Here is a 26,629-nt window from a genome sequence, read left to right as displayed (position 1 = left end):
ACCTACAATCTGGAATGGTATTGAGTAATTAGCGGGGGCATCAGTTGCTCATGCACGGGGGAGAAAAGGTTTCAGGGAAAAACATTTCTCAAGACGGCTTCAGAGGGCTGCCTTAAAGTGCTAGTTTTAATAACGAACTTTTATAAAACACAGGTTATAATACCCCCTCTACAGTAATTACTTTTAAATGTTTTAATGCTTTGTAATATTGAAGGCGCCCAGACTTACGGTTTTTATTTTTTCTTCGTTTTAGTCGTTGACTTATTTCCCTCCCCCTTTTTCATTTTAATTAGGAGGAACTGCCAGCTACTTTAGCTTTTGCCTCTAAAAGCCGACTTTCCATTTAACGCTTTCCTATGCGGTGTTTTGTTTTGTGTTATTAATTTGCTAGCAGATTTACCCGGCGTCGCTCGGATCCTGAACGAATTTTTGGTTTTTAGAAAATAAACTGAAAATGTCCAGGCTTCGTTTCAGGCTGTCCCGGGGAGAAAGCATTATCCTAGCCCTTTCTCACCGCAGCAGCTTGGGGCCAAGTGAGAAGTGCTTCTCCATGGCTTCTTCAGCTCCAGCAGGCACAGCTAGGCTATGTCTACACTCGCGGGATCTAGCACCAGAAATATGCAAATGAGGGTCAGTGTGGAATATCGTCGAGCCTCATTTGCATATCTAATGAGTCACCATTTTTGCAGAAGAGGCTCTTGCGCCAGAAGGAGCTGTCTACACTGCCCCTTCTTGCGCAAGAAAAACCCTCTTGCGCAATGCTGCTATGCTGATTATTTTCAGGAATAAAGGCATTGCACAAGATGGGTTTTCTGGCGCAAGAGCCTCTTCCACCAAAATGGCGGCAAACGAGTCTCGGCGATATTCCACGATTAGCCTCATTTGCATATTTCTGGCACAAGATCGCACCAGTGTAGACCTAGCCCTAGGGTGGAGTGCATGTGCCCCAGCTGGGGGCACGTCTGGATTTGTCTGTCCCCTGCGCTTACCAGCCAGAGTGAGGAACGCCGCAAATCCAGACGTGCCCCCAGCTGGGGCACATGCACTCCACCCTAGGGCTAGGTCTACACTGGTGCGATCTTGTGCCAGAAATATGCAAATGAGGCTAATCGTGGAATATCGCCGAGACTCATTTGCCGCCATTTTGGTGGAGCGAGGGGAAAGTGCTCCCTGAGGAAGGGAAATGGCCAGCAATGTTCCCACATGAATCTGGGGAGGAGAGAGGGTAAGCTTCGCCCCCCCCCCATCCTCCATAAAGTGTACCAGTGGGGTGGGAGTCTGGGGGCTGGGGCAGCCGTGGACATGGGGGGTGGTCACTTCTAGCCAGTTCCTTTCACCTGCCTGGTGAGTCTGTATCTTTTCTCTTTGGTTTATGAGAAGCGATCCCATTCCAGACACATCCCACTGTCCTGGCACAGCCAAACCCTGACCTTGCTGTAAATTATGAGAAGAGGAAGTTGCCTACCGGATTTGGGGTTGTGACATAGTGGGGGGTAACTTGCTGGCTGCTGGCTGTAGCATGGCCCAGCAGGGCAGGGGATGAGTCATTATGCAAAAAGGGTCTCTCAACCTGTCTGACCAGCTACTCCCCAGGGAGAGAAATAAAGGAAGGTGGAATGCGGCCCCTGGCTGGGGGGCAGGGCTGGAGGAGAGTGGGTTAGTCTCTGTCTGGTATGGAGGAAGCAGCCTAGGCAACAGGCTGGGATTTAGGAGCCCAGACCCCCCCATATCAAGGGGGGCTGAGGCATCCTAGGCCTGCCCTGTAACCAGATTACATCCGTGCTGTATCCTGGAGAGGCAATAAACTCCCTCTATTCTACTGGAGTCTGTTCGTGCCATTACGGGGGTGCAGGAGACGGGGGAATCCCAATGCGCCGTCACAGTGATCCTAGCGCTGTTTAAGAGGAGTTCTTGAAGAATCAAGCAGGCAGGCAGACAACCTCTCCCCGATATATAGTAGCAGATGATGGCTGAATGCATCTAGTACTATTACAATTGACTTGATTCTATTTTGGGGTTCACCCACCCATTACATCCAAAGGAAGAGGAGGTGCCCAGTCTTGCAATCCAGACTGTTCCTACCGTGGAGAGTGTCATAGAATTTCAGTCTCTGCCCCCCAAAAGTGCTGTTAAAGCCACAGAAGCCAGGTCCAAATATGAGAATGACTGGATGTGTGTGTGTGTTAGTCCTAACTTCAAATTTCTTGCTCTAATCATTATACCCCATGCCTAGCCCCCTGCTCTAACCACCAGCCCCCACTTCCTTTCTTGAGCTGAGTATGAAACCCAGGGGTACTCATTGCCAGCCCCAGGCAGCACCCATTGGGCCATCCTGCCTCCTCCAGCTCTGCTCTCTTTAATTTCCCACTCCCCTGCTAAACACTCGGTCTGCGGCCAGAATTTTCACAAGAGTGTTGCATGTCACTCTGCATACACAGCCATGCACGCACGCCCGTGCACGCCCAAATGCATCTGCGCACATTCACATGCCCCTTTGTGCGTGCCCATTGTTCTGCACTAATGGGAGTCAGGCCCTTTTCTGTCCCACGGTGCCTGGTGCTCCCGGCTGATTAGAGCCAAGAGGCGGTTGGAAGGCTCGGGCTTGCCTGTGGCTTCTGCTCTTCATGTGCCTGTCCCTTGGCTGGGGCGGGCGAGGATCCAGCACCGTTGACTCTGCTTTTGGCTGCTGCAGAGATGCTTGCATTCTTCCGAAAGCATAGCAAAAGTAGCAGGTCAGTTTCAGGGGGTGAGGCTCAGGAGGGATGGACCCTCAGTGAGTCACCCAAGGGAAGGGACTGCCCCAGCCTCTCCACCCCCTGCGAGCCCCCAAGGCAGGATCCACCCACCTACGTAGGAAGCTCTTTGCACAAGTGCCTGGCTCAGATCCCCTGCTGTGTGAACCAGCGTCACTCCGTTGGAGTCCCGAGGTCAGATCCCCCGCGGTGGAAGTCAATGAAGTCAATGGAGCTGCGCTAGCTTGTGACAGCTAACGATCTGGCTCTGGCCGTGTCCATTAAATCGACGGGGCTGTAAGTTCAGCGCTTCTGGGCTGGCTTCAACGAGCGTCACGCCGGTCCCGTGCTCGAGGCCAGCCGTAACGTACCCAGTTGTTTGCTCTCCCCGCGCCAACGGTAGTTAGCTGTGATACATTGTGGGCTCTTTAATAATTAAGAAGAAAGTTGGCAGCCCTTAAAATGGCTCCGTGCCTGCACTGGGATTCACACTGGGGCTGTTACTCGCCGCCTTAGAAGACATGACTTCATTCTCTTCAGCTGCCACCCACACCCTCATGCGCACACATACATGCACAAAGACTCAAACACATATGCGTGCCCGCACAAACACCTCCATACACACGTGTGTTCACACATGGACATGCACAGACATGCATGCATTCACATGAACACTTGTGCACATGTGTGCAGACATCCATGCTCCTGCACATGCATGCACAGGCACACTCATGCACATACATGCACACACGCAGGCATCCATATGCATGCTAATGCTCATGCATTCTTGTGCATATTCACGCACGCTCGCGCAGGCATGCCCATACACGCTCGTGCATATTCACACATGCTCATGCAGGCATGCCTCTACACGCTCGTGCATATTCACGCATGCTCACGCAAGCATGCCCATGCACAGTCATGCACATGCATGCACTTGAGCACACACTTGTGCATGCACGCCGATGTATATGCACAGCCATACATGTGCACCTGCATATGTGCGTGCAAACACACATGCACACAAGCCCATGTACAGCGCATGGACACACGAACCCTCATCTCCTTTGGAGCAGCCCCTTCTTCTTCCATCACATTGTGGAAAGCCACGACGGCTTCTTCTTCCACAGTGGTTGCTTTGATCTCTGTGAATCCTGTGTCAGTGGGGTGGGGGTACAACATTCCCATTGAGGGTTGAGTTTATTGGGCAGCGTGTACTAGTGATTAAAACACTGGGCTGAGAGCCAGGTCTCCTGGGTTCAGTTCCCTGCCATGTGATGTCTCACCACCATGCCTCAGTGTCCCCGCCTGAACTGTGGATCTGGAGTGGTTTATAAAGCATCCCATCGGTGCTTGTTTATATAAGCTCTGTTATTGTAGGGTCTGTCCTGAATGCTGTTGTAGGGTCCTTCACAGACACTGTGGAGCTCTCTCTGGTTTGTACTTGTAGGTTCTCCTAGCCTTGGTCTACCCTAGGACTTTATTTTGAAATAACCCCTCCAAGGTCGAATTTATAAGCGGAGCGTCCACACTCCCAAGCCCGTTATTTCGAAATAACGGGCCGCGGAATTCAGACCCCGTTCCTGCTTTTCATCTGGAGTGCAGTAACGCTCACTCCGAAACAGTTCTCTCGAAATAACAGTAGTGTGGACGCGCCGCTGCCGCCATTTTGAAAATATGGCTCCCCAGAGTCATTCAAACTAATTACTCTCCAGTGCTTCCTGAGGCTCTTGAGTCCGAGGTTGCGCATCCACGTTAACGGAGCTTGCCTGGTGCTAATTGTGAGGCTTCCCCGCAGTGTGGACGTGCTAGTTCAAATTTGTTAAATTGGGAGTCATTAAATCGAATTTACTAATTTTGAGAGAGTTTCCTAGTGTAGACATGACCCTAATGATGCAAATCCAATACACTCCCTTCCCCCTATTCCTCTCACACCAGTCTCTGCCCCAACTCTTGGCATTAATAGAGATTTATTGTCCTGAATTTAATTGTTTACACATCAAATAATAAAGGTGCCTTTAGGAGCCCATACCTCATTAATGATCCCGTCGATACAACTGCATCTTAGCCCCACCCCACCCCTGGGCCACTCTGGGCTCACTGAGCACCCAGCTGGGGGGAGGGTGAACGGGGGGTCTGCTTTGGGGGGCTCGCCAGTGGGGGGAGACAGGAGTGGTTCTGACCTGTAGATGGGAGGGGGATTTTGGGGGCGGGAATGACACCGCATTTAACAAAAAGTTGTGAGGAGCCCAGGACTTACTAGGGATATTAAATGGCGTTTAATGAGCTCATTGAGTAGTCGATGGAATTCCCATCAACTACTTGATTAGTCAATCACGCAGGGAAACTGCAGAGCTGCCGCAGGATTAGCACCCAGCCCCTGGAGCTAACCCTGCTGCGGCTCTGCCTTTTCAATGTATTAAGAGCTGCCAGGCTCGTAATACTTTTAAAAGGAAGGCGTGCAGCAGGGGGCACCAAGCGTGAGCTAGGACAGCTGATTCCCAGTTTGTGCCTGGTCCCCATTACCCTTCTGCCTCCCCCGCTCCCGAGATGGTGCTGGAGGGAAACCGCTTTTAAGCTGGCTCCCCCCAGCACCGGCTTCTGTTCCCCCTCTCTTTGCTGCCCCTCTGTGATAGAGGCAGCAGGGCGGCAGGGTCGGAGGAGGAAGCGACTAGTCAACTCGTTGCTTACATTCCTAGGACTTACTGCCTTCGAACCCAGGAGTCCTGACTCCCTGAGCTCATCCCTGCTCTAACCACTAGACCCTTCTCCCCTCCTAGGTCTGGGAACACAACCCAGGCTCCCAGCCTACTTTAACCACTAAACCCCCTCCCCCACTTCTAGCTGGAAAGAGACCCAGGTATCCTGGCTCAGCAATACTCAAAGGCATGGAGCGCCCCCTACTGAACCCCAACACCTGCAGCACCGCACCCCTTGCTGGGGCACCCTGCTGGCTCCACGGAAAGCCCCCTCTGCTGGGGCAGCAGCTGCACTATCCCCCTTTGCCCCCCTTCTGTACCCCACAGGGGCGGTGGGTCAGTGCCCCCAACGCAGTCTCCAGAGAGTTAACGCAGCCCCTTCTGAGCAGCAGCCTCCTGCTGGCTTTGGCTGGGGAGCCGAGCCAGGACCAGGGCTGCTGTGGTTTCCTCTTCTCACACCACAGGAATCAACCACTGGGTATTTGACAGGAGTCAGGGCTCCTGGCTCCCAGTCCCTCCGCTGTGACCACTTGACCCCAGTCCCCTCCCTGAGCTGGGAACAGAACCCAGGAGTTCTGGCTCCCTGCTCTAACCGCTAGCCCCCACTCCCCTCCCAGAGCTTTGTGCCCAGCACTGGGCTGGACATCAGGACTCCTCGGTTCTATTTCTGGCTCTGCTTTGCCCTGCTGTGTGACTGGGCCACTGGGAGGCAGGGTGAGGAACCAGGCTGAAAGTTCCTGTATGTCCCTCCATTCATAGTGAGGGAGACCTGCTCATTGCTGCTGGCTCAGTTGTCAGGGAGCCTGGCATCATGATGGGCCCCACTCTTGGGGTCTGGGCAGCGCCCGGCCCAATGGGGCCCCAATTCTGGCCAGCATGACAATAATACATGTATTGGCAGCTAGTTCCCTGCAGCGGCTGCTCCCGCAGGCTGAGTGGGGATCGGCCCCACGCTCCCTGGCCAGCTCCCAGGGACTTTCAGAGAGCTGGTCATGGCATTCACGCGTCACACAGCAAACTCGATGGGGGGCAATGAACTTCTGCGACCCACGGAGAGCAGCCGAGGGAGCTGGGAGGAACACGAAGAGGGAGGCAGGCAGCTGCAGAGCTGAGCCCTGGGCATCCTTCACTCTCCTGAAAGCCACAGTTGGGAGTTTAAACGCTGGTGCTTGGTGCAGGACCAGGGTCAGGAGCTAGGCACCTGTTCTCCAGCCAGGGCATGTTTCTTAGAAACCCCAGGCTGAGTCCGCCTGGAGGTTCTGCCCTCAGGCCCCTGGCTCGGGGTCCGTTCGTTTCTCTGCCGTACTTCAGAGTCCAACGTCTCCCTCCAGCACCGTCCTATCGCGCCGACCGACTTTGCACCCTCTGGCTGTGGTTTGGGATGTTGTGACAGCGCCGGCCGAGAGCGCAGCCCCCGTGTGCTGGGAGCTGCACAGACACGGAGTGAGAGACAGCCCCGGCCCCAGAGAGCCCCCAGTCTGAGCAGAGCAGACCGAGTGTGGGGGGCAGAGAAACAAGCTCTCTGTGGCAGGAACTCCCCCTTAGTTCAGATCGGCTCAGTGCCCAGGACAGGCCCTGACCTCGCCCGGGGTCTGTGCAGCGCCCGGCACGACAGGGCCCTGACCTCGTCCGGGGTCTGTGCAGTGCCCGGCACGACGGGGCCCTGACCTTGCACGGGGTCTGTGCAGCGCCCGGCACGACGGGGCCCTGACCTTGCACGGGGTCTGTGCAGCGCCCGGCACAACGGGGCCCTGACCTTGCACGGGGTCTGTGCAGCGCCCGGCACAACGGGGCCCTGACCTCGCTTGGGGTCTGTGCAGCGCCCGGCACGACGGGGCCCTGACCTCGCACGGGGTCTGTGCAGCGCCTGGCACGACGGGGCCCTGACCTCGCACGGGGTCTGTGCAGCTCCCGGCACAACGGGGCCCTGACCTCGCACGGGGTCTGTGCAGCTCCCGGCACAACGGGGCCCTGACCTCGCACGGGGTCTGTGCAGCTCCCGGCACAACGGGGCCCTGACCTCGCACGGGGTCTGTGCAGCTCCCGGCACAACGGGGCCCTGACCTCGCACGGGGTCTGTGCAGTGCCTGCCACAACGGGGCCCTGACCTCACCCGGGGTCTGTGCAGCGCCCGGCACGACGGGGCCCTGACCTCGCCCGGGGTCTGTGCAGCGCCCGGCACAACGGGACCCTGATCTCGCACGGGGTCTGTGCAGCGCCCGGCACAACGGGCCCCGATCTCATGTGGTGCTCCAATACCAAATGTAAAAACCCGCTGGCCTGGATCATCTTGCAGCGGCTGCTTCCCCTGGAGCGAAGCTGTGCTGAGCAGGCAGGGCACGGAGAGGGCAGCGGCCGATCTGCCGCCAGTTCCCTGCTCCCTGCCCAGAGGCCAGCTCCTCCTCAGGATTTCCAACACGTGTGAGCAATCAAGACCGATCAGACCGAAGGAGCTGGAGTGGAAAGCGCCGCAATTACACCCCCTTATGCCTTCCTCCTGCTCTTTCTATTAGAGCCTCCCCCCTCCCCTGCGTTTCATTTCCTCTCCATTGAGCCCAGCTAAAGTGCCACGTTTCCTTCACGGCTCCGCTCCACTTCCCTTTCCCTCCAAGGCACCCCAGCGGGCCCAGCAATCTTGTTTTTACAGCCGGGTGGGCAGGGGAAGAACTTGTCCCCGAGGCCAGGAGCAGCCGCATGGCCAGGCCCAGCAGGGCCCTGATCTCATGTGGCGTTCCAGCACCACATGTAAGAACCCTGCATCCTGGGTCATCCTGCAGCCGGCCTGAGACAGCAGAGCGACCGAACGAGGGAAATTGACCGGAAAAGAGGCTGTGGTGGAAAAACTCCGATTGCTCCTCCTCCGTGGCTGGATAACTTAGTTAGCGCTGCCACGGAGCAGCTGAGGGCCCCGTGGGACCCAGCGCCAGCACCCGCGGGCACTGCCCTGTGGTGTAGGCTGGGAGAAATGGGACCTGGCTGGGCTGAGGTAGCATGGGGTGCGGGGAGAGGGGTTGTGGGTCGGGGCCGGGGGGCAGTGTCAATTCTGTCAGGCATCAGCCCTGGAACTGTGGCGCATGCTGGAGGGTGAGACCAAAGCGAGGCAGCAGGGCTGCCCGCAGGAAACTGCCCCTGCCTGTCTCACGGCTGGCGCTGCCCGGTGGCTTACGTTGCCCGTGGGCAGCGAGCGCTGGGCCGTAGGCACCAGCTGCAGAGCCAGCGTGATCTCTGACCTGCCGGGAAGCTGCTCCTCACAGGCACAGTCTGGAGTCAGCGGCCGGGTAACCCAAAAGCTGGATCTTGGTGCGTCTGCCTCGGGCACCCAGCGCCGCACCCCGTGAGAAGCCTGCAGGGCCGCTCCTGTGACACCCGGGCAGCTTTCAATCAGGGAGACAAAGAGCCTCTGATGCCGCGCTGAATCTGCCCATTCATCCCAAAATTGCCTCTTGCCGGGGGCCTGTCCCATGCCGACCGGCTGATCCCCAGCTCCTTCGGGCACGTGGACGGGGGCAGGGAGGGGATGAAACGAATCGCTTTGCTGCTCAGGGCCTCTCTGAAGCCGGCCTGGTAACGCCCGGCGAGTTGGGTCAGAGGAGCAAAGGGGGGGCAGGCCCGGGCAGATCGGGTTTTGGGTTACACCTTTGCCTGCCTGGAAGGCTGGAGCACTCCGACACGGCCCAAGGGGAGCCCTGGATCAACTCTCGGTCAGGGAAGCAGCTGGGGACTCCACATCTGACTCGTGGTGCTGCTCGTTGGGGTCCTGTTCCGGGGGCGGCGGGCGTGGGCAGGAGCCAGCTGAGAACTCAAAGGCACCTGGAGGCAGAGAGGGTCCCAAAAAAACAGATTTGGACTCAGACGCTCCTCCCAGGGCTGTGACTGCTCCGATAGCCCCGTGGGTGTTCTGTCTGTCCCCATCCACGCTGCCTGTTGGTCTGTCCGTCCGTCCATCCCTTCTCTGCTCTTTCCCCAGGCAGAGACGCCTCCCTGTCTGTGCCATGATGCTGGGCCTGACTGCGAGGGCAAAGCAGTTTGTGTTGCGGGGTTGGGGGGCACCTGCCTTCCCCCTCTGATGGCCTCCGAGGTTGGGGTTACCCGGTCAGGGCTGTCTGCAGATGCCCCCTTCTGCTCCCCGAGCCTGTTTCCAGCCCCCTCCTGTGCCTGTTCTTTTCAGCCCTTTCACTGCCGGTGTCCAGTGCACTGCTCCTACCCAGACCTGCCATTGCCCCTCCTTCCTTTAGGAGATCTGCCCCCCATTCCCATGACTCTGGGCCCCCCACTACAAAAAGGATGTGGACGCATTGGAGAGGGTCCAGCGGAGGGCAACCAAAATGATTAGGGGGCTGGAGCACATGACCTATGAGGAGAGGCTGAGGGATTTGGGTTTGTTTAGTCTGCAGCAGAGAAGAACAAGGGGGGATTTAGTAGCAGCCTTCAACTTCCTGAAGGGAGGTTCCAAAGAGGATGGAGAGAGGCTGTTCTCAGTGGTGACAGATGGCAGAACAAGGAGCAATGGTCTCAAGTTGTGGTGGGAGAGGTCCAGGTTGGATATTAGGAAAAACTATTTCCCTAGGAGGGTGGTGAAGCACTGGGATGGGTTCCCTAGGGGAATAGTGGAGTCTCCATCCCTAGAGGTGTTTAAGTCTCGGCTTGACAAAGCCCTGGCTGGGTAGATTGAGTTGGGTTGGTCCTGCCTAGAGCAGGGGGCTGGACTTGATGACCTTCTGAGGTCTCTTCCGGCTCTACGAATCTATGACACCTGGAGAACCCTGCTGGCGGGACGGCAGGGGCTGGGCTGGGGGGGATATTTATACCCGTGTTTGTCAGGGGAATGTGTGTAGCTGGATTGCAGGGCCCGCAGCATGTGTCCCTGCCTCTCCCCCGCCAAGGCCGGCTGTCTGGAGACACCCCCGCCACCCTGTCCGCCCGCCGTGGAGTGTCTGTATCCATTGATGCCGGGTTGGGCTATTCCTGTCGCGCTCTGCTGCCCCCAGATCACCGTCTGGCTAAAAATACCCGCCCTCCCCCCCTCCCTCTCCTGCCCCAGGAGTGTCGGGCAGGGCCGTGTCCCCACCGGAGACATGGGCACACACCAGGGGAGGGGTAGCAGAGGTGGCAGCCGGCATGAAATGCAAGGGGAGCAGATGAGGGTGGCAAAGAGGGGGCGGCTTCCTGGGCACCCATGAGCGATGGGAACCCGAGCCCAGTCCCTGTGTGTGCCCCTCGCGGCGCCCAGCCTTGTGCTCTGACCCCGCAGCCCGTGCCTACGTTTAGCTGTGGGGCTTTGGGGGTGGAGGGAGCTCCCCTCTGGAGCTAACGGAACACGGTCCTCGATACCCCCTCTGTGTTGCCCGCAGGGTCTGAACTTCTCTCTCAACCCCCTCCCTCTTTTAATTGTGTTTCCTCCCAGCCTGGCTGGACCCCCAGACTTGCCTAAGTGCCTGGCCAGCCCTGGCCGTGCACAGCCCCACGGACCCTGCACGCTAAGGTAAGGCTGTGATCGGCAGTGGGGGTTGGGGTGTGCATGCATGTGTGTGTGTGTGTGTGTGTGTGTTGTGCGCGCGCTCCTGGCGGTCTGCAGTACCTCCTGACCAGCAGGGGGTGTCTTGTGCCCCGCGGTATTCATGCTGCCAAGGACATGGGGCTGGTGCACTCTGGTGTCCCAGGAGAGCTCTGGACATGTATACGGGCCAGTCGTTAGGAGATCCCGTGTAGGGATGTAACAGTGTAGTCGATTAACCGATCAGCAAAAGCCAATGGGTTAATGCTATAGACTACACACATTCACACACCCCAGTACATTTTTTAGCAAGCTGGCCAGGACCGACCCCTGCTGCGGCTCTGCATCTAAAGTGTGTTAGGAGCCAGAGAGGCAGGCAGCCCGGCTCTGTACCGGCTCACACCGGGTCCGGGAGCTCAGACCCCTCCCTGGACAGGGGCTGCTGCCACTCCATGTTGCTGCCTCTGTGTCAGAGGCAGCAGCATGGGGCGTCAGGCAGCCAGTTCACGAGGGGAGCTGGTTTTTAAACTGGCTCCTCTCGCGGACCAGCTCCCGCCTGGCACCCGGCACTGCTGCCTCTGGTACAGAGGCAGCAGTGCGGAGGGACGGGGTTCCTTGGGAGGGGGCCGGAGCGTACTGGCTGCCAGCCTCATCCCCAGGGACCATAGAATAGTTGACTAACCACTAAGAATTCATGAGGTTCATCGACTATTCAATTAACCGATATTTAACATCCCTAGGCCTGTGCCAGCGGCAGGTCCCTGCCAAGTGCGGAGCCCAGCTCCCGGGTATGCAGGATGGAGTGCAGCTTGGGCAGGTGGCTCTCAGGAGGGGGGGTGTTTGCCTGGGATCTTGTGGCCAAGCACGGTGCAGGGACAGGGTGGGGAGGCCGGTGTGCGGCCGAAGCAGAGGGGCCGTGGCAGTTCCGTGGGATTGGCAGGGGGCAGAGCTGTGATCTCGGGGCCCCGGTTTGGATTGTCATCCCCCCACAGCCCATGGCTCTCGAGTTTAGGGGCAGGGCAGCTGGGGAGGTTGGTGTCACGCCCCTTCGGCCTGTGGTCAGCTCCGTGCTCCTGGATAGCTCGGCCCCAATCTCCCCCACCGATGGCCTGGGCTGAGCTACTCCTTATCCCATCACGGTGACTGGATGGAAGCTCTCTCGCCGCGCCGGTAACGTGACCCGTCACTTGCACATGCTGGGTGGGGTAAGATTGGAGGCCTCGGTTAGGCCCAGGGAAAAGCCTTACCCTCCCCGTGCCCTTCAGCAGCCAGCCAGGAAACTGACCCTTCCCCATGCAGCCTTGGTGCAGCACCTTCAGGGAGTGACTCTGGGATCTAGAAATAGCACAGCACCTTCCCCCGTCTCCTGACTGTGCCCCGAGCAAACCAGAGCGCTGACCCCTGTGTTCCAGTGGCCCCTCTGGGTGGTGCTGTCGATCCACGGGGCACTGACTGCTCACTCGCAGACACCGCGCCGCACTGGAGGGCGGGGATCTCAAAGCACTTTATAAAGGCATTGTCATCCCTGTTTTAAATGTGGGTAAACTGTGGCACAGAGACACTCAGGCCATTCATTTTCAAATGTGGCCACTGATTTCAGGGCTGGATGTGAGCTAGCCAGTGTCTAGTGTGAGAGAGTTCACCTGTCACTCCTATTTGGGCACCTAAAGAAAGACTGCATTGTTAGTGGCGCTGAACACCCCACAGATCCCTAGTGTGTTGGGAGACTCAGACCCCACATGTGGAGCCCTGTGGTAATCTGGCCCCGAAAATCTCTCCACTCAGGCAATCAACATTAGTGGTCACTTTGGAAAGCTTTGGCCTCCTCAGCTTTTTAAAGGCCAAACTATGGGATGCATTAACAGGAGTGTTGTGAGCAAGACACGAGAAGTCATTCTTCCGCTCTGCTCTGCGCTGGTTAGGCCTCAGTTGGAGTATTGTGTCCAGTTCTGGGCACTGCATTTCAAGAAAGATGTGGAGAAATTGGAAGTCCAGAGAAGAGCAACAAGAATGATTGAAGGTCTAGAGAACATGACCTATGAAGGAAGGCTGAAAGAATTGGGTTTGTTTAGTTTAGAAAAGAAAAGATTGAGGGGGACATGATAGCTGTTTTCAGGTATCTAAAAGGGTGTCATAAGGAGGAGGGAGAAACTTGTTCATCTTGGCCTCTGAGGATAGGACAAGAAGCAATGGGCTTAAACTGCAGCAAGGGAGGTTTAGGTTGGACATTAGGAAAAACTTCCTGTCAGGGTGTTTAAACACTGGAATAAATTGCCCAGGGAGGTTGTGGAATCCCCATCTGTGGAGATATTTAAGAGTAGGTTAGATAAATGTCTATCAGGGATGGTCTAGACAGTACTTGGTCCTGCCATGAGGGCAGGGGACTGGACTCGATGACCTCTCGAGGTCCCTTCCAGTTCTACGATTCTATGATAGATCGGAGTTAGTGGTGGGGTCTGAACTAAGCTTAGTTGGGAATTGTTTTATGAAACTGTTTTTGCTGAAAAATGCCAATGTGTGAGAATCAAAACTGTGTGCGGCAAGAGAGTTGGAGCTGACAAATTTCCTCTCTTGATTTTTTTTTTTAAAATCCCGAAAGGTTCGAAACTGTAACTGTGGAAATCGAACCTTATACATGCTCAAAAAGAAAAGTTTCCTATTATGTTTTTTTGGTTCAAACCACATTTTGGTTTCTGACGGGAACTGAATGTAGGAGCTTTTGAGAAAAGGTTCCAAAGAAAGGAAAGGTCAACCTGAAACTAAAATGTTGCCATATGAGCCACACAAAAGACGTGGATTGGCCCAAACTGAAAAACAAAATCAGTTTGTGAACACTTTTGAGATTTTCATTCTTCAGCTGAATTTGGGATGGAGGAGAAAAAATCGTGAAATCCCTTCTAGGAGAGGCACCCAGATGGTACCATTACTGTGTGCTCACCCATTTGTTAGTTAGTCATGGGACTACTTCCAGGGGCAGGGGGATTCAAACCAATGACTTTCCAAGCTAGCCTTTTACCCCCTAAGCTGCTCCAGCACAACAGACAACCCCATAGGGGGAGCATCCTCCTAGTGCTATTCCCTCTGCTGTGACCTTGGCCTTGGCAGGATGGCAGCCTGTTTATCGCTGTATTTACTCAGCCAAGGCCAGTGTGCGGGGGCAGAGACTCGGCACCCGTACCTTGGCGTCGCCAGTAGACACAGCACAGAGATACTCTTCGGAAACGGGCAGCGGTTTGGTCAACAAGTCAGATGGGCTGGTTCCCCCGTCCCTTTTCCCTAAAAGAAAGTGATCCCTCCTACCCCCAGCCCTGGTACCCCGGCTCTGTGGATGGCAGGCCCTAACCTGTGGGCTCATCACTGTAACCTGTTCCTGCTTGAAAAATAAAAGTTGCAGGAACAGAAATGGGGTGGATAGTGCTGGCTGAGGACTGGCTCCGGGTGTGCGCCAGGCACGGGGTGGCTGGCCCCAGGCGTCCGGGTGTGCGCCAGGTGCGGAGTGACTGGCCCCAGGTGTGCGGGTGTGTGCCAGGCGTGGGGTGACTGACCTCAGGCATGCGGGTGTGCGCCAGGCGTGGGGTGACTGGCCCCAGGTGTGTGCCAGGCGTGGGGTGACTGACCCCAGGCATGCGGGTGTGCGCCAGGCACGGGGTGACTGGCCCCAGGCGTGCAGGTGTGCGCCAGGCGCGGGGTGACTGGCCCCAGGCATGCGGGTGTGCGCCAGGCGTGGGATGACTGGCCCCAGGTGTGTGCCAGGCATGGGTGACTGACCCCAGGCATGCGGGTGTGCGCCAGGCGCGGGGTGACTGGCCCCAGGCGTGCGGGTGTGTGCCAGGCGCGGGGTGACTGGCCCCAGGCGTGCAGGTGTGCCCCAGGCGTGGGGTGACTGGCCCCAGGTGTGCGCCAGGCGCGGGGTGACTGGCCCCAGGTGTGCGGGTGTGCGCCAGGCGTGGGGTGACTGGCCCCAGGCGTGCGGGTGTGCACCAGGCGCGGGGTGACTGGCCCCAGGTGTGTGCCAGGCGTGGGGTGACTGACCCCAGGCACGCGGGTGTGCGCCAGGCGCGGGGTGACTGGCCCCAGGCGTGCGGGTGTGCACCAGGCGCGGGGTGACTGGCCCCAGGTGTGTGCCAGGCGTGGGGTGACTGACCCCAGGCACGCGGGTGTGCGCCAGGCGCGGGGTGACTGGCCCCAGGTGTGTGCCAGGCGCGGGGTGACTGACCCCAGGCATGCGGGTGTGCGCCAGGCGCGGGGTGACTGGCCCCAGGCGTGCGGGTGTGCGCCAGGCGCGGGGTGACTGGCCCCAGGCGTGCGGGTGTGCCCCAGGCGTGGGGTGACTGGCCCCAGGTGTGCGCCAGGCGCGGGGTGACTGGCCCCAGGCGTGCGGGTGTGCGCCAGGCGTGGGGTGACTGGCCCCAGGCGTGCGGGTGTGCACCAGGCGAGGGGTGACTGGCCCCAGGTGTGTGCCAGGCGTGGGGTGACTGACCCCAGGCACGCGGGTGTGCGCCAGGCGCGAGGTGACTGGCCCCAGGTGTGTGCCAGGCGTGGGGTGACTGACCCCAGGCATGCGGGTGTGCGCCAGGTGTGGGGTGACTGGCCCCAGGCGTGCGGGTGTGCACCAGGCGTGGAGTGACTGGCCCCAGCTCGCTTTGGTGTGGCAGCGATTTGCACAAACAGCATGAGAGCCGGTGAGGACACAACTGGGCAAGCAGGGCCAGGGCTGCGCACACCAGTCTGTGTTAATAGGGGGTGCTGTGATGTCAGAGCAGGCTCTGAGCTCTGGCATCTCTGACGATCTCACTACCCCCTGGTGTCCCGGCTGAACTGCCCCTGCGGGCCGGGGTCCCTCCCCTCTTCCCAGGAGCTGGGCCCTGATCCTCTGCTGATGTAAACTGGCTCCACGTGGAGCTTTGCCCCTTTGCACCCACTGTGGATCTGGGCCCTGGGTTCTTTTGTCACTCCCTGTCCTCGCCAGCAGAGCTGCCCCCTGCCCCAGAGCAGCAGCGGGTGGGGGGAGGGGTTGGTGTCCTCCCCACGCTCCTGGCAGCAGAGTCCAGGGCTTTGACGCTCGCCCAAGACCCGGCCTGTGCGCCAATCAGGAACAATTACAGCCCTGCCCGGATTGAAACGAACAAGTCCCTCCCAACTCCCCTTCCAACCTCCCCCCCCAGTTCAGTGCCCTCCCGCTGCCAGCTCCCTCCTGCTCACGAGTGGATCCGAAAGCAGAGTCACATCCCCCCCCCCCCATAAATTACTCCCAGGCACTTTCTGTCAGGTTCATACTCTTATTCATAAAGGCGACAGGGACTGAATTATTTATATTTTAATTTCCGATGCAGCCAGCCGAGGGCCTGGAGGAAGGATGGATGGGTGCATGGGGTAGCCAGGCCTGGGGTTCAGGCCAGAGAGTCTGGGTCTTACCTGCTCAGCGGTGTGTACCATAGCCCCTGTACTGCGATCAGCTGGCAGGGATTCTCCTTTAGCAGGAGGGAGGGGGTTGGGAGCCGGGGAGGTAAGTATGGAAACGGGGAAGCTGAAATCCCATGGTGGGGGCTGCTTTGGCCTGATCTGCTCATCCCTCCATCACACCCCCATCTCCTGCCTCCTCCTTCAGGAGAGGGATTGGAGCAGCTCAGCCCCACTCCCCTGGAGTGGCTCTTTGTCTCCCTCTGGTGGCCAGTTCGTGTAGCAATTTGAACGGAGGGTCCTGAGCCCCACAGACGGTGGGTCGTCTTTCCCGAGGCTGTGGGTTCAATCCCAGGCAGGAAGGAGCAAAGCAGGCAAGGGGTAGATAACTGAGTCAGGCCTTGCGGAAGCTGTGGGGGCTCACAGGGATTCTGAGGGGGGACAGTGCATCAGCTCTGGGCTCCATTAAGATCCAGATTTTCCTCCTGCCCAAGTCTGGGGTCTTATTGCACTGGTCACCGCACAACTACAGAATGAGAGACAACCCCTGCCCTGAAGCCCCCTCAGGCTGAATAGACCAGACAGGCAGGAGGTGGGCAGGGAAACTGAGGCACAGAAAAGCGGAGTGACTTGCTCACTGCCTTTGATTCAGAGAAAATCCCTTCCTGACTGTTCAGTTGGTGGTGGGCTCAGGCCCTGAAGCTGGAGGATCCTTAGTCCTTTATAAACCTCTTCTCTCTAATGCAACAGTGGCTGGTCCCATCCGTTGTGTACCTGGCTCAGCACTTAGCCTCAATGACATCATGTGGCAGGGAGTTCCACAGGTAACTCTCCTATGGCATTAGAAAACATTTCCTTTCCTCCTGCTGCACATTAGTTGCCTTTTAACTCCGTTCACCTCCGGCTCCCCATGAAGGAGAACGGTGACTCCAATCCCAGTGCAGGAGGGGCAGTTTTAAACCAAGTCCCCTCCCCATGCTCTCAGTGATACATTCATGCTTTGTGTGTGTGTGTGGGGGGGGGATGCATTTGACTCCTATGTACAGGGCTGAGTGAGGGCTGGCAGGGGTGGGGCCAGGACTCCTGGGTCCAATTCCCGACTCGTGTCATAGGGCTTGCAAGCAGACGTAAAGCTGAAAGAACAAGCCTCTACTGCATTGTATGGACTGGGTTATTTAGACACCACGGCCCGGTTCGTCCCTCAGCCCAGCTTCTCTGGCCTGGTGGAAGTGGAAGAGCCGGCTGGAGCGTGGGCTAAAATTAGCCACCTCTCTGAGGCAGCAGAATATACTGTGGGACTGATGAGATGTCATACATTAAATTTACATTTAGAATGGCCCCGGGTACGAATTATATTGGCATGTGGGGGCCTGGAATTTAATTGGCATAATATTTCATTTAATTACATTGTCTATTTCCGACACCCGTCCATAGTAATGGAAAGGGAATGACGTTTGGCAATCGAGCGGCGTGAGATCGGTGCCATTAATTCAGCATTAGCGCCTTTAACTGCTTGGTGCCTGCTTGGTGGGCTGGGCATGAGGGTCCGGGCCTGGCAGCCATCTGCGGGGATGGGCTGGAGCTAGACTTCACACTCTGACTTAGTGGAGGGAGCACTGGGGCTAGGATAACTGGCTTTGATTCTTTGCTCCGTCACTGGCTTGCTGGGTGAAAGCGAGCAGGTCACATTACTCTGTGCCTCAGTTTCCCCTCCCACCTTTTGTGACTGGTGTGTTAAGACGAGTGTTCAAGGCAGGGGCTGTATCTCACTAGGCATCTAATACAGCAGGGTCCTAATCTTGCTGCTGAATAACAAAGGAAATTGGAACAGGTTGAACGTGGAGCAGAGAAAAATCTCAAAGGGCATGTGGCATAGTGGGTAGAGCAGGCAAGAAGCCTAGGACTCCTGGGTTCCTCTCTCAGCATAGGGAGGTGACTGTGGGCTAGTGCTTAGCATTAGAAGTTGGGACTCAAGGGTTCTGTTCCCAGCTTTGGGAAAGGAGAGTGGGCTAATGCTTAGATCAGGGGTTTCTGGAAGCGAGGACTCCTGGGTTCTATTCACAGCTCTGCCACTGACTTTCTGTGTGACCCTTGAGCCACGTTATCGTCCTCCTGTGACTCAGTTTCCCCCTCTCTGATCCAGGTTGGATGTAGACCTGTGTTTTAAGCACCTTGAGCTCTGTGGATGGGTGGCTGAGAGTTTCATGGCAACTGTGAGGATAGTGTTAGGGTTCAAAAGCCCCAGTCCCTGCTTGCTGGAGCGGAAGGAGAATCCCCACGAGCAATGACGGGAATATGACACACAGGCAAGCAGTTCTGTTTCCATCCAGCAGAGGGCGATGGCGTGCCCACTGCATCTCCTCTGGCCCCAGGGTGTGAGCCAATTTTCTTCCCCAGTGTCACAGCCCAGAGTGCTGTTGAAGGCAGCGGCCTGGCTTCTCCTGGGAGGGTGGGGTGGGGGCGCCACCGTTGCCAGCTAGAACAAGCTTATTACAAGGGCTGTTTGTGAACAGGGATTAGGGGACAGCGGCCTGGTGTCCACAAGAAACATGGACCCCCTAGTTCCCCAGCACTCGTCTCCAGCCCGGGGCTCCGCCCCGCACCCCAGTTCCCTCCAGCGGCCACCCCTGAGCTGTGGCGCGTCACGGCCTTGATCTGTAAAGAGAACATTTAAAGGGGCTATTTCTTCTTCTCACACATTGTTAAAGTGAGCTGGGCTAGAACCCAGGAGTCCTGACCCCCAGCTGCACAGCTGGATCCCAGGAGTCCTAGCTCTCCCCCCCACTCACTAGACCTGCCTCCCAGCCAGGGTAGAGGCTGCAGAGAAGCAGCTCCAAAGTCTCCTGTGGAAAAGCCCTTTTCACGCCCTAGTGATGGGGGCCCATCAATGTCTCTCCTCTACTCCCCTCCTGGGTTATGCTGAGCCCTGCCTGCACCACGGCCTTGGCATCCGCGGCTCTCCCAGCGCCTGGCACCGGCCCAAGACCGCTTGGCACATCCCTGCGTGCTGCTCGCAGTGTCAGGCAGCCCCCGCCTTGCCCATCTCCTGGTGTGGCCGGCGCTGTGCCCTGCCCGGCTGGGTCAGGGTGAGGCCACGGTGCCGGAGGGCTCATTCCAGGGCTGAGCTGTTCCTGGGAAAGTCCAGGGCACTGGGATGTGAGCGGCCTCTGGAGGACTTGGCCCAGCCCCAGCTGCTGCGCAAAAGCTGGGAAGGAGGAGGCGGGCTGCAGGGCCAGAGAGCTGGGAATGGGAGGGAGCCATGGGCCGGGCAGCACAGCCCGGGACCCAGACCATGTTCCCTAGCGCCCGACCCTCCCGGCTCAGACACCAGGCCTGGCAGCGGGGAACTGTTCCCTTGGGCCGGGAAATCCTCTCGCCGCCGGACGTGGCCTTATGGCAGGGCTCCCAGCCCCAGCCCGTGCCCTGCCCAGAGGCGGGTCTAGCCCCAGGCAAGCTAGGCAGCTCCACTGAAAAGATTAAAGCACCATCATGAGAGCGTGGCCAAGGCAGGAGTGCTGGGAGAGAGCTTTCCCAGCGCCCTGGGTAAACCCCTCCCACAAGGGGAGTAGCTAACTGCGCTGGGAGTTTTTTCACACCCCTGAGCCAGAAAGTTGCAGAGTGGTAAAGCAGCCGTGTAGACAGAGTCAGAGGCCTTGCTCAATGCTGGGTCCTGGAAGGCCAGCCCAGTGAGGAGGCAGTGCAGCCTAGTGGGCAGGGTGCTGCTAGGCAGGGCACGGGGTTCTTTTTTTTGGCTCTGCCACCCACCAGCTCTGCCATCTTGAGCAAGTCACTTTCCCACCTCTGTGCCTCAGTTTCCCCTCCTGCCCTGACGAGCCTGCATTCTTGTCTTCTCACAATGTGCGTGTCCAGCACCTGGCGCCCTGGATCATCACCGATTCCCAGGCCAGAGGGGATACTTATGATACTATTCTCTGACCTCCTGGATAACCCAGTCCAGAAACGCCCCAAAGGAATTTCCAGAGTGGATCTGTTAGAGAAACAGCCTGTCTTGATATAAACATGGAAATTGTTCTAGTGGTCACTGACCCTCCCTTTTAAACACTGACACCTTATTTCCTGTCTGAACTGATCTCGCTTCAGTTTCCAGCCGCTGGATCATTTTCTGCTTCTAGAGGCAAGAGCCCTTTTTTAGATATTTGCTCCCCGTCTAGCTACTTATGAGCTGTGACCAAGTCACCCCTTCTCTGTGCGGAGCTAAATAGCTGGAGCTCCTGGCGTCTGCCCCTGCCAGTCAGGTTTCTAACCCTTTCCACATTCCCATGGCCCTGCTCTGACCCCGCTCCAATGTTTTAATCTCCTTTGTGAATTGTGGGCACCAGAACTGGCCACAGGACTCCAGCCGGGGTTGCACCAGTTCCAAATAGAGAGGTAAAATAACGTCTTGGCTCCTACTTGATTGCATTAGCCCATTTGGCCACACCGGTGCACTGGGAGCTCATGTTCAGCTGATTACCCCTCCAATCCCCCCAGTTCTGGTTCAGAGCCCCCTGCCAGTGTTCCCTGTAAGTTGGGCACTTGGGCGGCTGCCCAGGGCAAATTCAAATGCTGCAGAGTGGATTGGCAGAGTGCTCACAGCTGGCAGCCTGTGTTTTTCCTGGTGGTGCACATCCCCTCGTGCTTTGGTGCATACAACAAAATTTATTCTGCACACAGATAGGAAAATTTAGAAGGCACGTTAGTCCTGATTCCCAAGTCCGTGGCTGGAAACCAGGAGTGCTAGCTCCCCCCTCACCTCCATCCCCATAGTCACTAGACCTGCCTCCCAGCCAGGATAAAGGCTGCAGAGAAACAGCTCCAAAGTCTCCTGTGGAAAAGCCCTTTTCATGCCCTAGTGATGGGGGCCCATCAGTGTCTCTCCTCTACCCCCCTCCTGGGTTATGCTGAGCCCTGCCTGCACCATGGCCGTGGCATCCGCGGCTCTCCCAGCGCCTGGCACCAGCCCAAGGCCGCTTGGCACATCCCTGCGTGCTGCTCGCAGTGTCAGGCATCCCCGTCTTGCCCATCTCCTGGTGTGGCCGGCGCTGTGCCCTGCCCGGCTGGGTTAGGGTGAGGCCACGGTGCCGGAGGGCTCATTCAGGGCCGAGATGTCCCTAGGAAAGCCCAGGGCACTGGAATGCGAGCCGCCTCTGGAGGACTTGGCCCCGCCCCAGCGACCCTGCAACAGCTGGGAAGGAGGAGGAGGGCGGCAGGACTAGGGACTCTCCCTGTTCCCTAGCAGAGTCCCCGTCCTGTCTGTGTGGCCTGCGTTCCTTGTTCCTAGGTGTGCGCACGTACCTGTTGCTGGGTTACAACACGTGGTGTTTGCTTGCCCGGCGATGCAGATCGCCCTGGCCCGGGGACCTCATTTGCCCCTTCCCCCATTTTTGCATCCTCCGTACATTGCGTCAGCAATGACTTCATGTCGTGTTCGCTGGGAAAAATGTTCAGTATTCAGGGGCCAAGACCCAACCCTTCGGGGACCCCACTGGGAACACGGCCCCTTGGCATTGACAAGGACGTTTTTATCCATTTAATCAGCGCTGTGTGGATTGTCTAGTGTTTTAGTCAGAAGGCCGTGCGGTCCCAGATCAAAGGCTCTATGGGCAGGGCTGGCGACAGACTTTATCAGGCCCTGGGCAATAGGGGTGGGGGGAGCTCAGCTCCGGGCCTCCTGGAAGGGGCGGGGCTTCAGGCCGAAGAGGCGAGACTGTGGCAGCCAGCCCTCCGCGCCACCCAGACTGCGCTGATCCCCCCCAGCCACCCTTCAGCGCCTGTGACTTGTCCCCTCTGCGTATGGAAGTTTAAGTCTTTTGCCTCAACACTGTTACTTTTATCAATCTTGTAATCTCATCTGAAAAATACCAAGTTAGGCAAGATTGAGTATCCATAAATTCATGCTGATTGACATTCGCTATCTTTATGAATTGAGCGCCGACTCTGCTGCAGCGTTGTCTTGCTGGATTCAATGTCACGCCGACAGACCTGTTATTACCTGGTCGTCCCATTTGCCCCTTTAAATATTGGCACAAATCAACGTCCTTCCCATCTTCTGGAGCTCCCCCCATGTTCAAGACCATTGTAATGGTCCAGTGAGCTCCACAGCCAGATCTTTTAAAACTCTTGGATGCAAGTTACCCAGACCGGCTGATTTAAAAAGTCTGTTTGTAATAGCTGCTGTGTATCCTCAAGGGCAAGAGTCTTATCATCTGCTTTTCTCCCAGGTACAGAATAGGAATATTAATTAAAGACTTCTGCCTTTTCTATACTGTTCTTGGTAATTGTTCCGTTTCCATCTACTAATGGACCAATATCATTAAGATTATTTTTGTTTGTAATGTAATGAAACTAGATTTACCCAGCGCTCCTCGGGTCCTTAACTCAAAGGCTTTCTTCATTTAAAGCATTGCACTGGGTTGGGGCTAGGGAGGTGGGGTTCAGGATGCAGGCTGCCCCACGATAGGGGGCAACCCCAGCTCTCTCTAACCGCAGCAGCTTGGGGCCTTGTGAGAAGTGTCTGTCCATGGCCGCAGTAGCTCCAGTGGGCACCGTCAGGAGAGAGATGCATGTTCCCTAGCTGGGGGATGGACAGACACAGAGACAAATAGAAACACAAACAGACAAACTCTCTGAAATAGTCAATAGCCTTCCCTTTTCCCATACCTGCCTCCTGCTGGCCCAATGGAGTTATAGCTGACTTGGTCCCCCATCTTTGACCCCTTGCTGCTCCTCTGAGTGCCTTTCCAGACCCCTCCCTTTCCATTTTATGAGAAAATCAAATTCCAGGCAGATCCCATTGTCCTGGCACAACCAAACCCTGACTTGGCTTTCAATTATGCTAAGAGGAAGCTGCAAATTTGGTGGCCCTAGCTTTTACCATTTAGGAGGAGTTCTTGAACAAACGGACTCACAGACAGAGGCTACGTCTGCACTGCGGGTTGTGCTGGAAGAGGCAATGCAAACGAAGCATGGATTAGCATTGTCTTGCGCTTCATTTGTGTAATCTCTTCCAATCCGTTTTTGCACAGGAGGTTTTTGCGCAAAAACATGCGCTGTGGACGTTTCCTTTTTGTGCAAATCCCCGCTTTTGTACAAGATCCTTATACCTCTTTTTGGAAACATCCACACTGCTTGTTTTGTTTGCACAAAAACCTCTTGCCCAAAAATGGATCAGAAGAGATTATGTAAACGAAGCGCAAGAAAACGCTAATCTGTGCTTCGTTTGCATTGCCTCTTCCAGCAAAACCCATAGTTTAGATGTAGACGGACAGACAGACAGACGCACATTTCTAAAATAGATAATAAGATAAACTCTTTATTATCCTTAATTCTACAGGAAATAGAAGTCTTGTATCCTTTGCTTCCCTTCTCAATTTTCTACAGTTCTTAGCTTCTGGTTTATTTTTGTAACTATCAATTTCCCCCTTTTTTTCCATTTGTTACATATTTTTATAGCTGCCTTCGCTTCCCCGCTAAGCCAGACTTTTGTTTTTTTAACCAATACAGTTTTCTTTCTTGATTGTGAAATTGTGTTTTCTTTCACATCTGCTAAAGCATTCTTAAACAGTTCCCAATAATCTTTCACATGTTTCTGAGTACATTTTTCTGCCCAGCTGATTTGGCTAATAATAGTTTTCAGCTGTGTGGAACTGGTCCTTGTAAAGCCTCAGGTATATCTGTTGCTTGTTTGGACTTTATTCTGTGTGCAAATTGTAAATGTGATCATGTCTGGATCACTTATACATAAGTTGCCATTAATTGTTAGTTCTGTGATCAGTCTCTCTTTATATGTCAAGGGAAGATCTAATGTAGTATTCCCTGGTGTTGGCTGCAACCTGTTTTGAGTTAGGAAATTGTGATCTATAATATTTAGAAATTCCAAGGAGCTGGCAATATGAGACCTTCAGCTTGTGTCACTCAAACTGATGTCTCCCGTGATCATGCAGTTTTGGTTTTTGCTTTTTTTGCTACATATTTTAGACAGGCGTGTAAGGAGCTGGTTACCCTATGAGCTAGTGTGGTTGGGGGCATTTCTGTTGCACTGTAATCAAAAGTAGGAAAGGGGTAGTTTTGTTGGTGTGTTCAGTGGGACCTGCTTCCTTTCGCATCACCAAATAATTAAAAAAAGTGGCGTGCCTCAGTTTCCCCACCAGTTAAATGGGGACAGAGCAGATTGAGTAGATAAATCCCAGAACTCTCTGCTTGTTTATTGCCATGGGGGTGGGGGAGCGGGCAGCACCCCACTCGGACATGCAGCCCACCTCTCTGCCTGTCCTGGTGGCACATTGATTTTTCTACAAGTTCCCCACCCCAAGGCAACGCATCCGCACTTAGAGACGATATTTAAATTGCAGCAAAGCACCAATTTGAGGCTGACACAAATTACCGCTGAGCGGGCCTGCGGGAACGGTTGTTACTGGCTGGATCCTCTTTGACGCAGAGCTTAATTGTCTGCCATTAAATTTGCATTAAACCGCTAAATGTTGCTGAATGAGCAAGGAGGGTGTGTGTGGCGGGGCTTGGCGGGACAGTTTTCTGGCCCCGGTGCCCCACCCTGGCCGCATCAAAGGGCCTTGGAGTGCATGGAAACAGACTCCCAGTGCACCAACCCTGCTCCTCGCCCCTAGCACTTGGGGGGGGGGGGGTGATCCCAGCACTCCGCTTGCTGGCAATTCTCTGCCCCCAAAGGGATCATGGGAAGCAGAGAGTAACTTAGAGCCACCCTGAGACTGCTCTAACTTACATCCCGGATGGGTTGACTGGATACAGGGGTGACAAAGAGGGCTCAGAACTGCTTCCCATCCCCGTATCCGTGTCCCACAGGCAGAAATGGGACCCCCTGAGAGTCTGGCCTCTCTTCTCCTTCCTTCGGAGTGGTAGGGGCTCCGTGGGGATTCAGGTTCTGGATGGGGGACGAATCTTCCCTCTGCAAAGCCAGACTCACAGTGTTCCCATGCTAGGGTGACCAGATGTCCTGATTGTACAGGGACAGTCCTTAGAGTCAGGGAATTTTCTTATATATGCGCCTATCCCGCCCCCACACCATTCTGATTTTTCATACTTGCTGATTGGTCACCCTATCCCATGCCCAGGGAGAGAGCCGCTTTGGATGGGAACAGCTGCCCTGGGAGATTGAGGCTGCTGGAAGGCAAGGAGGGGCAGCAGCTCCCAGGTGGGGGGGGGAGGGCTGTCTTTATTACCGAGGAACGCCGTTACACCTATTACTTTTCAGGAAGAACGGCATTGCGCAAGAGGGTTTTTCTTGCGCAAGAAGGGGCAGTGTAGACGCTCCTTCTTGCTCAAGAGCCTCTTCTGAAAAAAATGGTGGCTCATTAGGTATGCAAATGAGGCTCGGCGATATTCCACGCTTAGCCTCATTTGCATATTACTTGCGCAACAAGCCGCGAGTGTAGACATAGCCCAGGAGTCCTGGTTCCCTCCGCCCCACTCTGACCATTAGTCTCCACTCCCCTTCCAGCCCTGGGAATAGACCCCAGTCCCCATCCCATAACCTGTAGCGGGCCAAAGCCCCGCTCCCCACACTCACCCTCTTGCCAAGAGAGCTGTGCAAAGCCAAACAGGCTGGAGGCACCTCCTGAGCCTGGCTCGTCAGCAGCCGTGTAATTAACCACTCTAATGACGCGTGTGGCAGCGACAGCAGCGCTGGGATCTTTCTTTAAAAAATAATAGAGCGGAAAGGGAACGGATGGATTCAGGGAGGGAGAGAGTGAGGAGTGTGTGTGTGGGGCGGGGGAGGGCGAAACTAGCTCGGAGGGGTGAGACAGGACTTCTGGGTTCTCTCCGCTGCTCGGATGCTGTTGGAGCGTGGCCATGGGATGTCCCAGACTTGAGGCTCACAGCCACCCCTTGGAGCTACAGCTGAGCATCCGCAACAAGTGGTAACTGCAGCTGGACCGAGGCCAGAGCGACCAAATCTGTGGCTTCTTATTTTAGCTCGTGGATTTCGATCCGTGGCTTCTTATTTTAGTTCCGTGGCTTCTTATTTTAGTTCTGTGGATTTCGATCCGTGGCTTCTTATTTCAGTTCAGTGGCTTCTTATTTTAGTTCCGTGGATTTCGATCCGTGGCTTCTTATTTCAGTTCAGTGGCTTCTTATTTTAGTTCCGTGGATTTCGATCCATGGCTTCTTATTGTGGCTCCCCGCTTGCCCAGCGGAAGGAGGCATAGCAGCAGAGTCAGCCAAACTTTGGCACCACCTGACCTCTTCTCATGCTCCCTTCCCCAGCTCTGAAGCCTTCCCTGCCCCATCCCTGCTTGAAGCCCCTGGCGACCCCCCTCCTGCAGCCA

At 56.1% G+C, this 26,629-nt stretch overlaps 1 protein-coding gene across 3 annotated transcripts in view; it reads left to right on the top strand.

Annotated features, from left to right (window-relative positions):
- Positions 1–26,629, top strand: part of SEMA6C (semaphorin 6C) — a 110,209-nt gene that overhangs the window by 23,972 nt on the left and 59,608 nt on the right. For 2 of the 3 annotated variants that reach the window (XM_075908166.2, XM_075908168.2), the window contains exon 2: positions 10,836–10,913. The exons of the other annotated variant lie outside the window; for it this stretch is intronic. The gene's annotated coding sequence lies outside the window, so the exon portion shown is untranslated. The remainder of the gene's footprint in view (positions 1–10,835; positions 10,914–26,629) is intronic. 3 annotated transcript variants of the gene reach the window in all.

This window comes from Pelodiscus sinensis, chromosome 22, assembly GCF_052426305.1.
Source record: "Pelodiscus sinensis isolate ZL-2025 chromosome 22, ASM5242630v1, whole genome shotgun sequence".
In the NCBI taxonomy this organism is placed as follows: Eukaryota; Metazoa; Chordata; order Testudines; family Trionychidae; genus Pelodiscus; species Pelodiscus sinensis.
The sequence above is the reverse complement of the archived record's forward strand: the minus strand, read 5'-3'. Positions and strand labels throughout refer to the sequence as shown.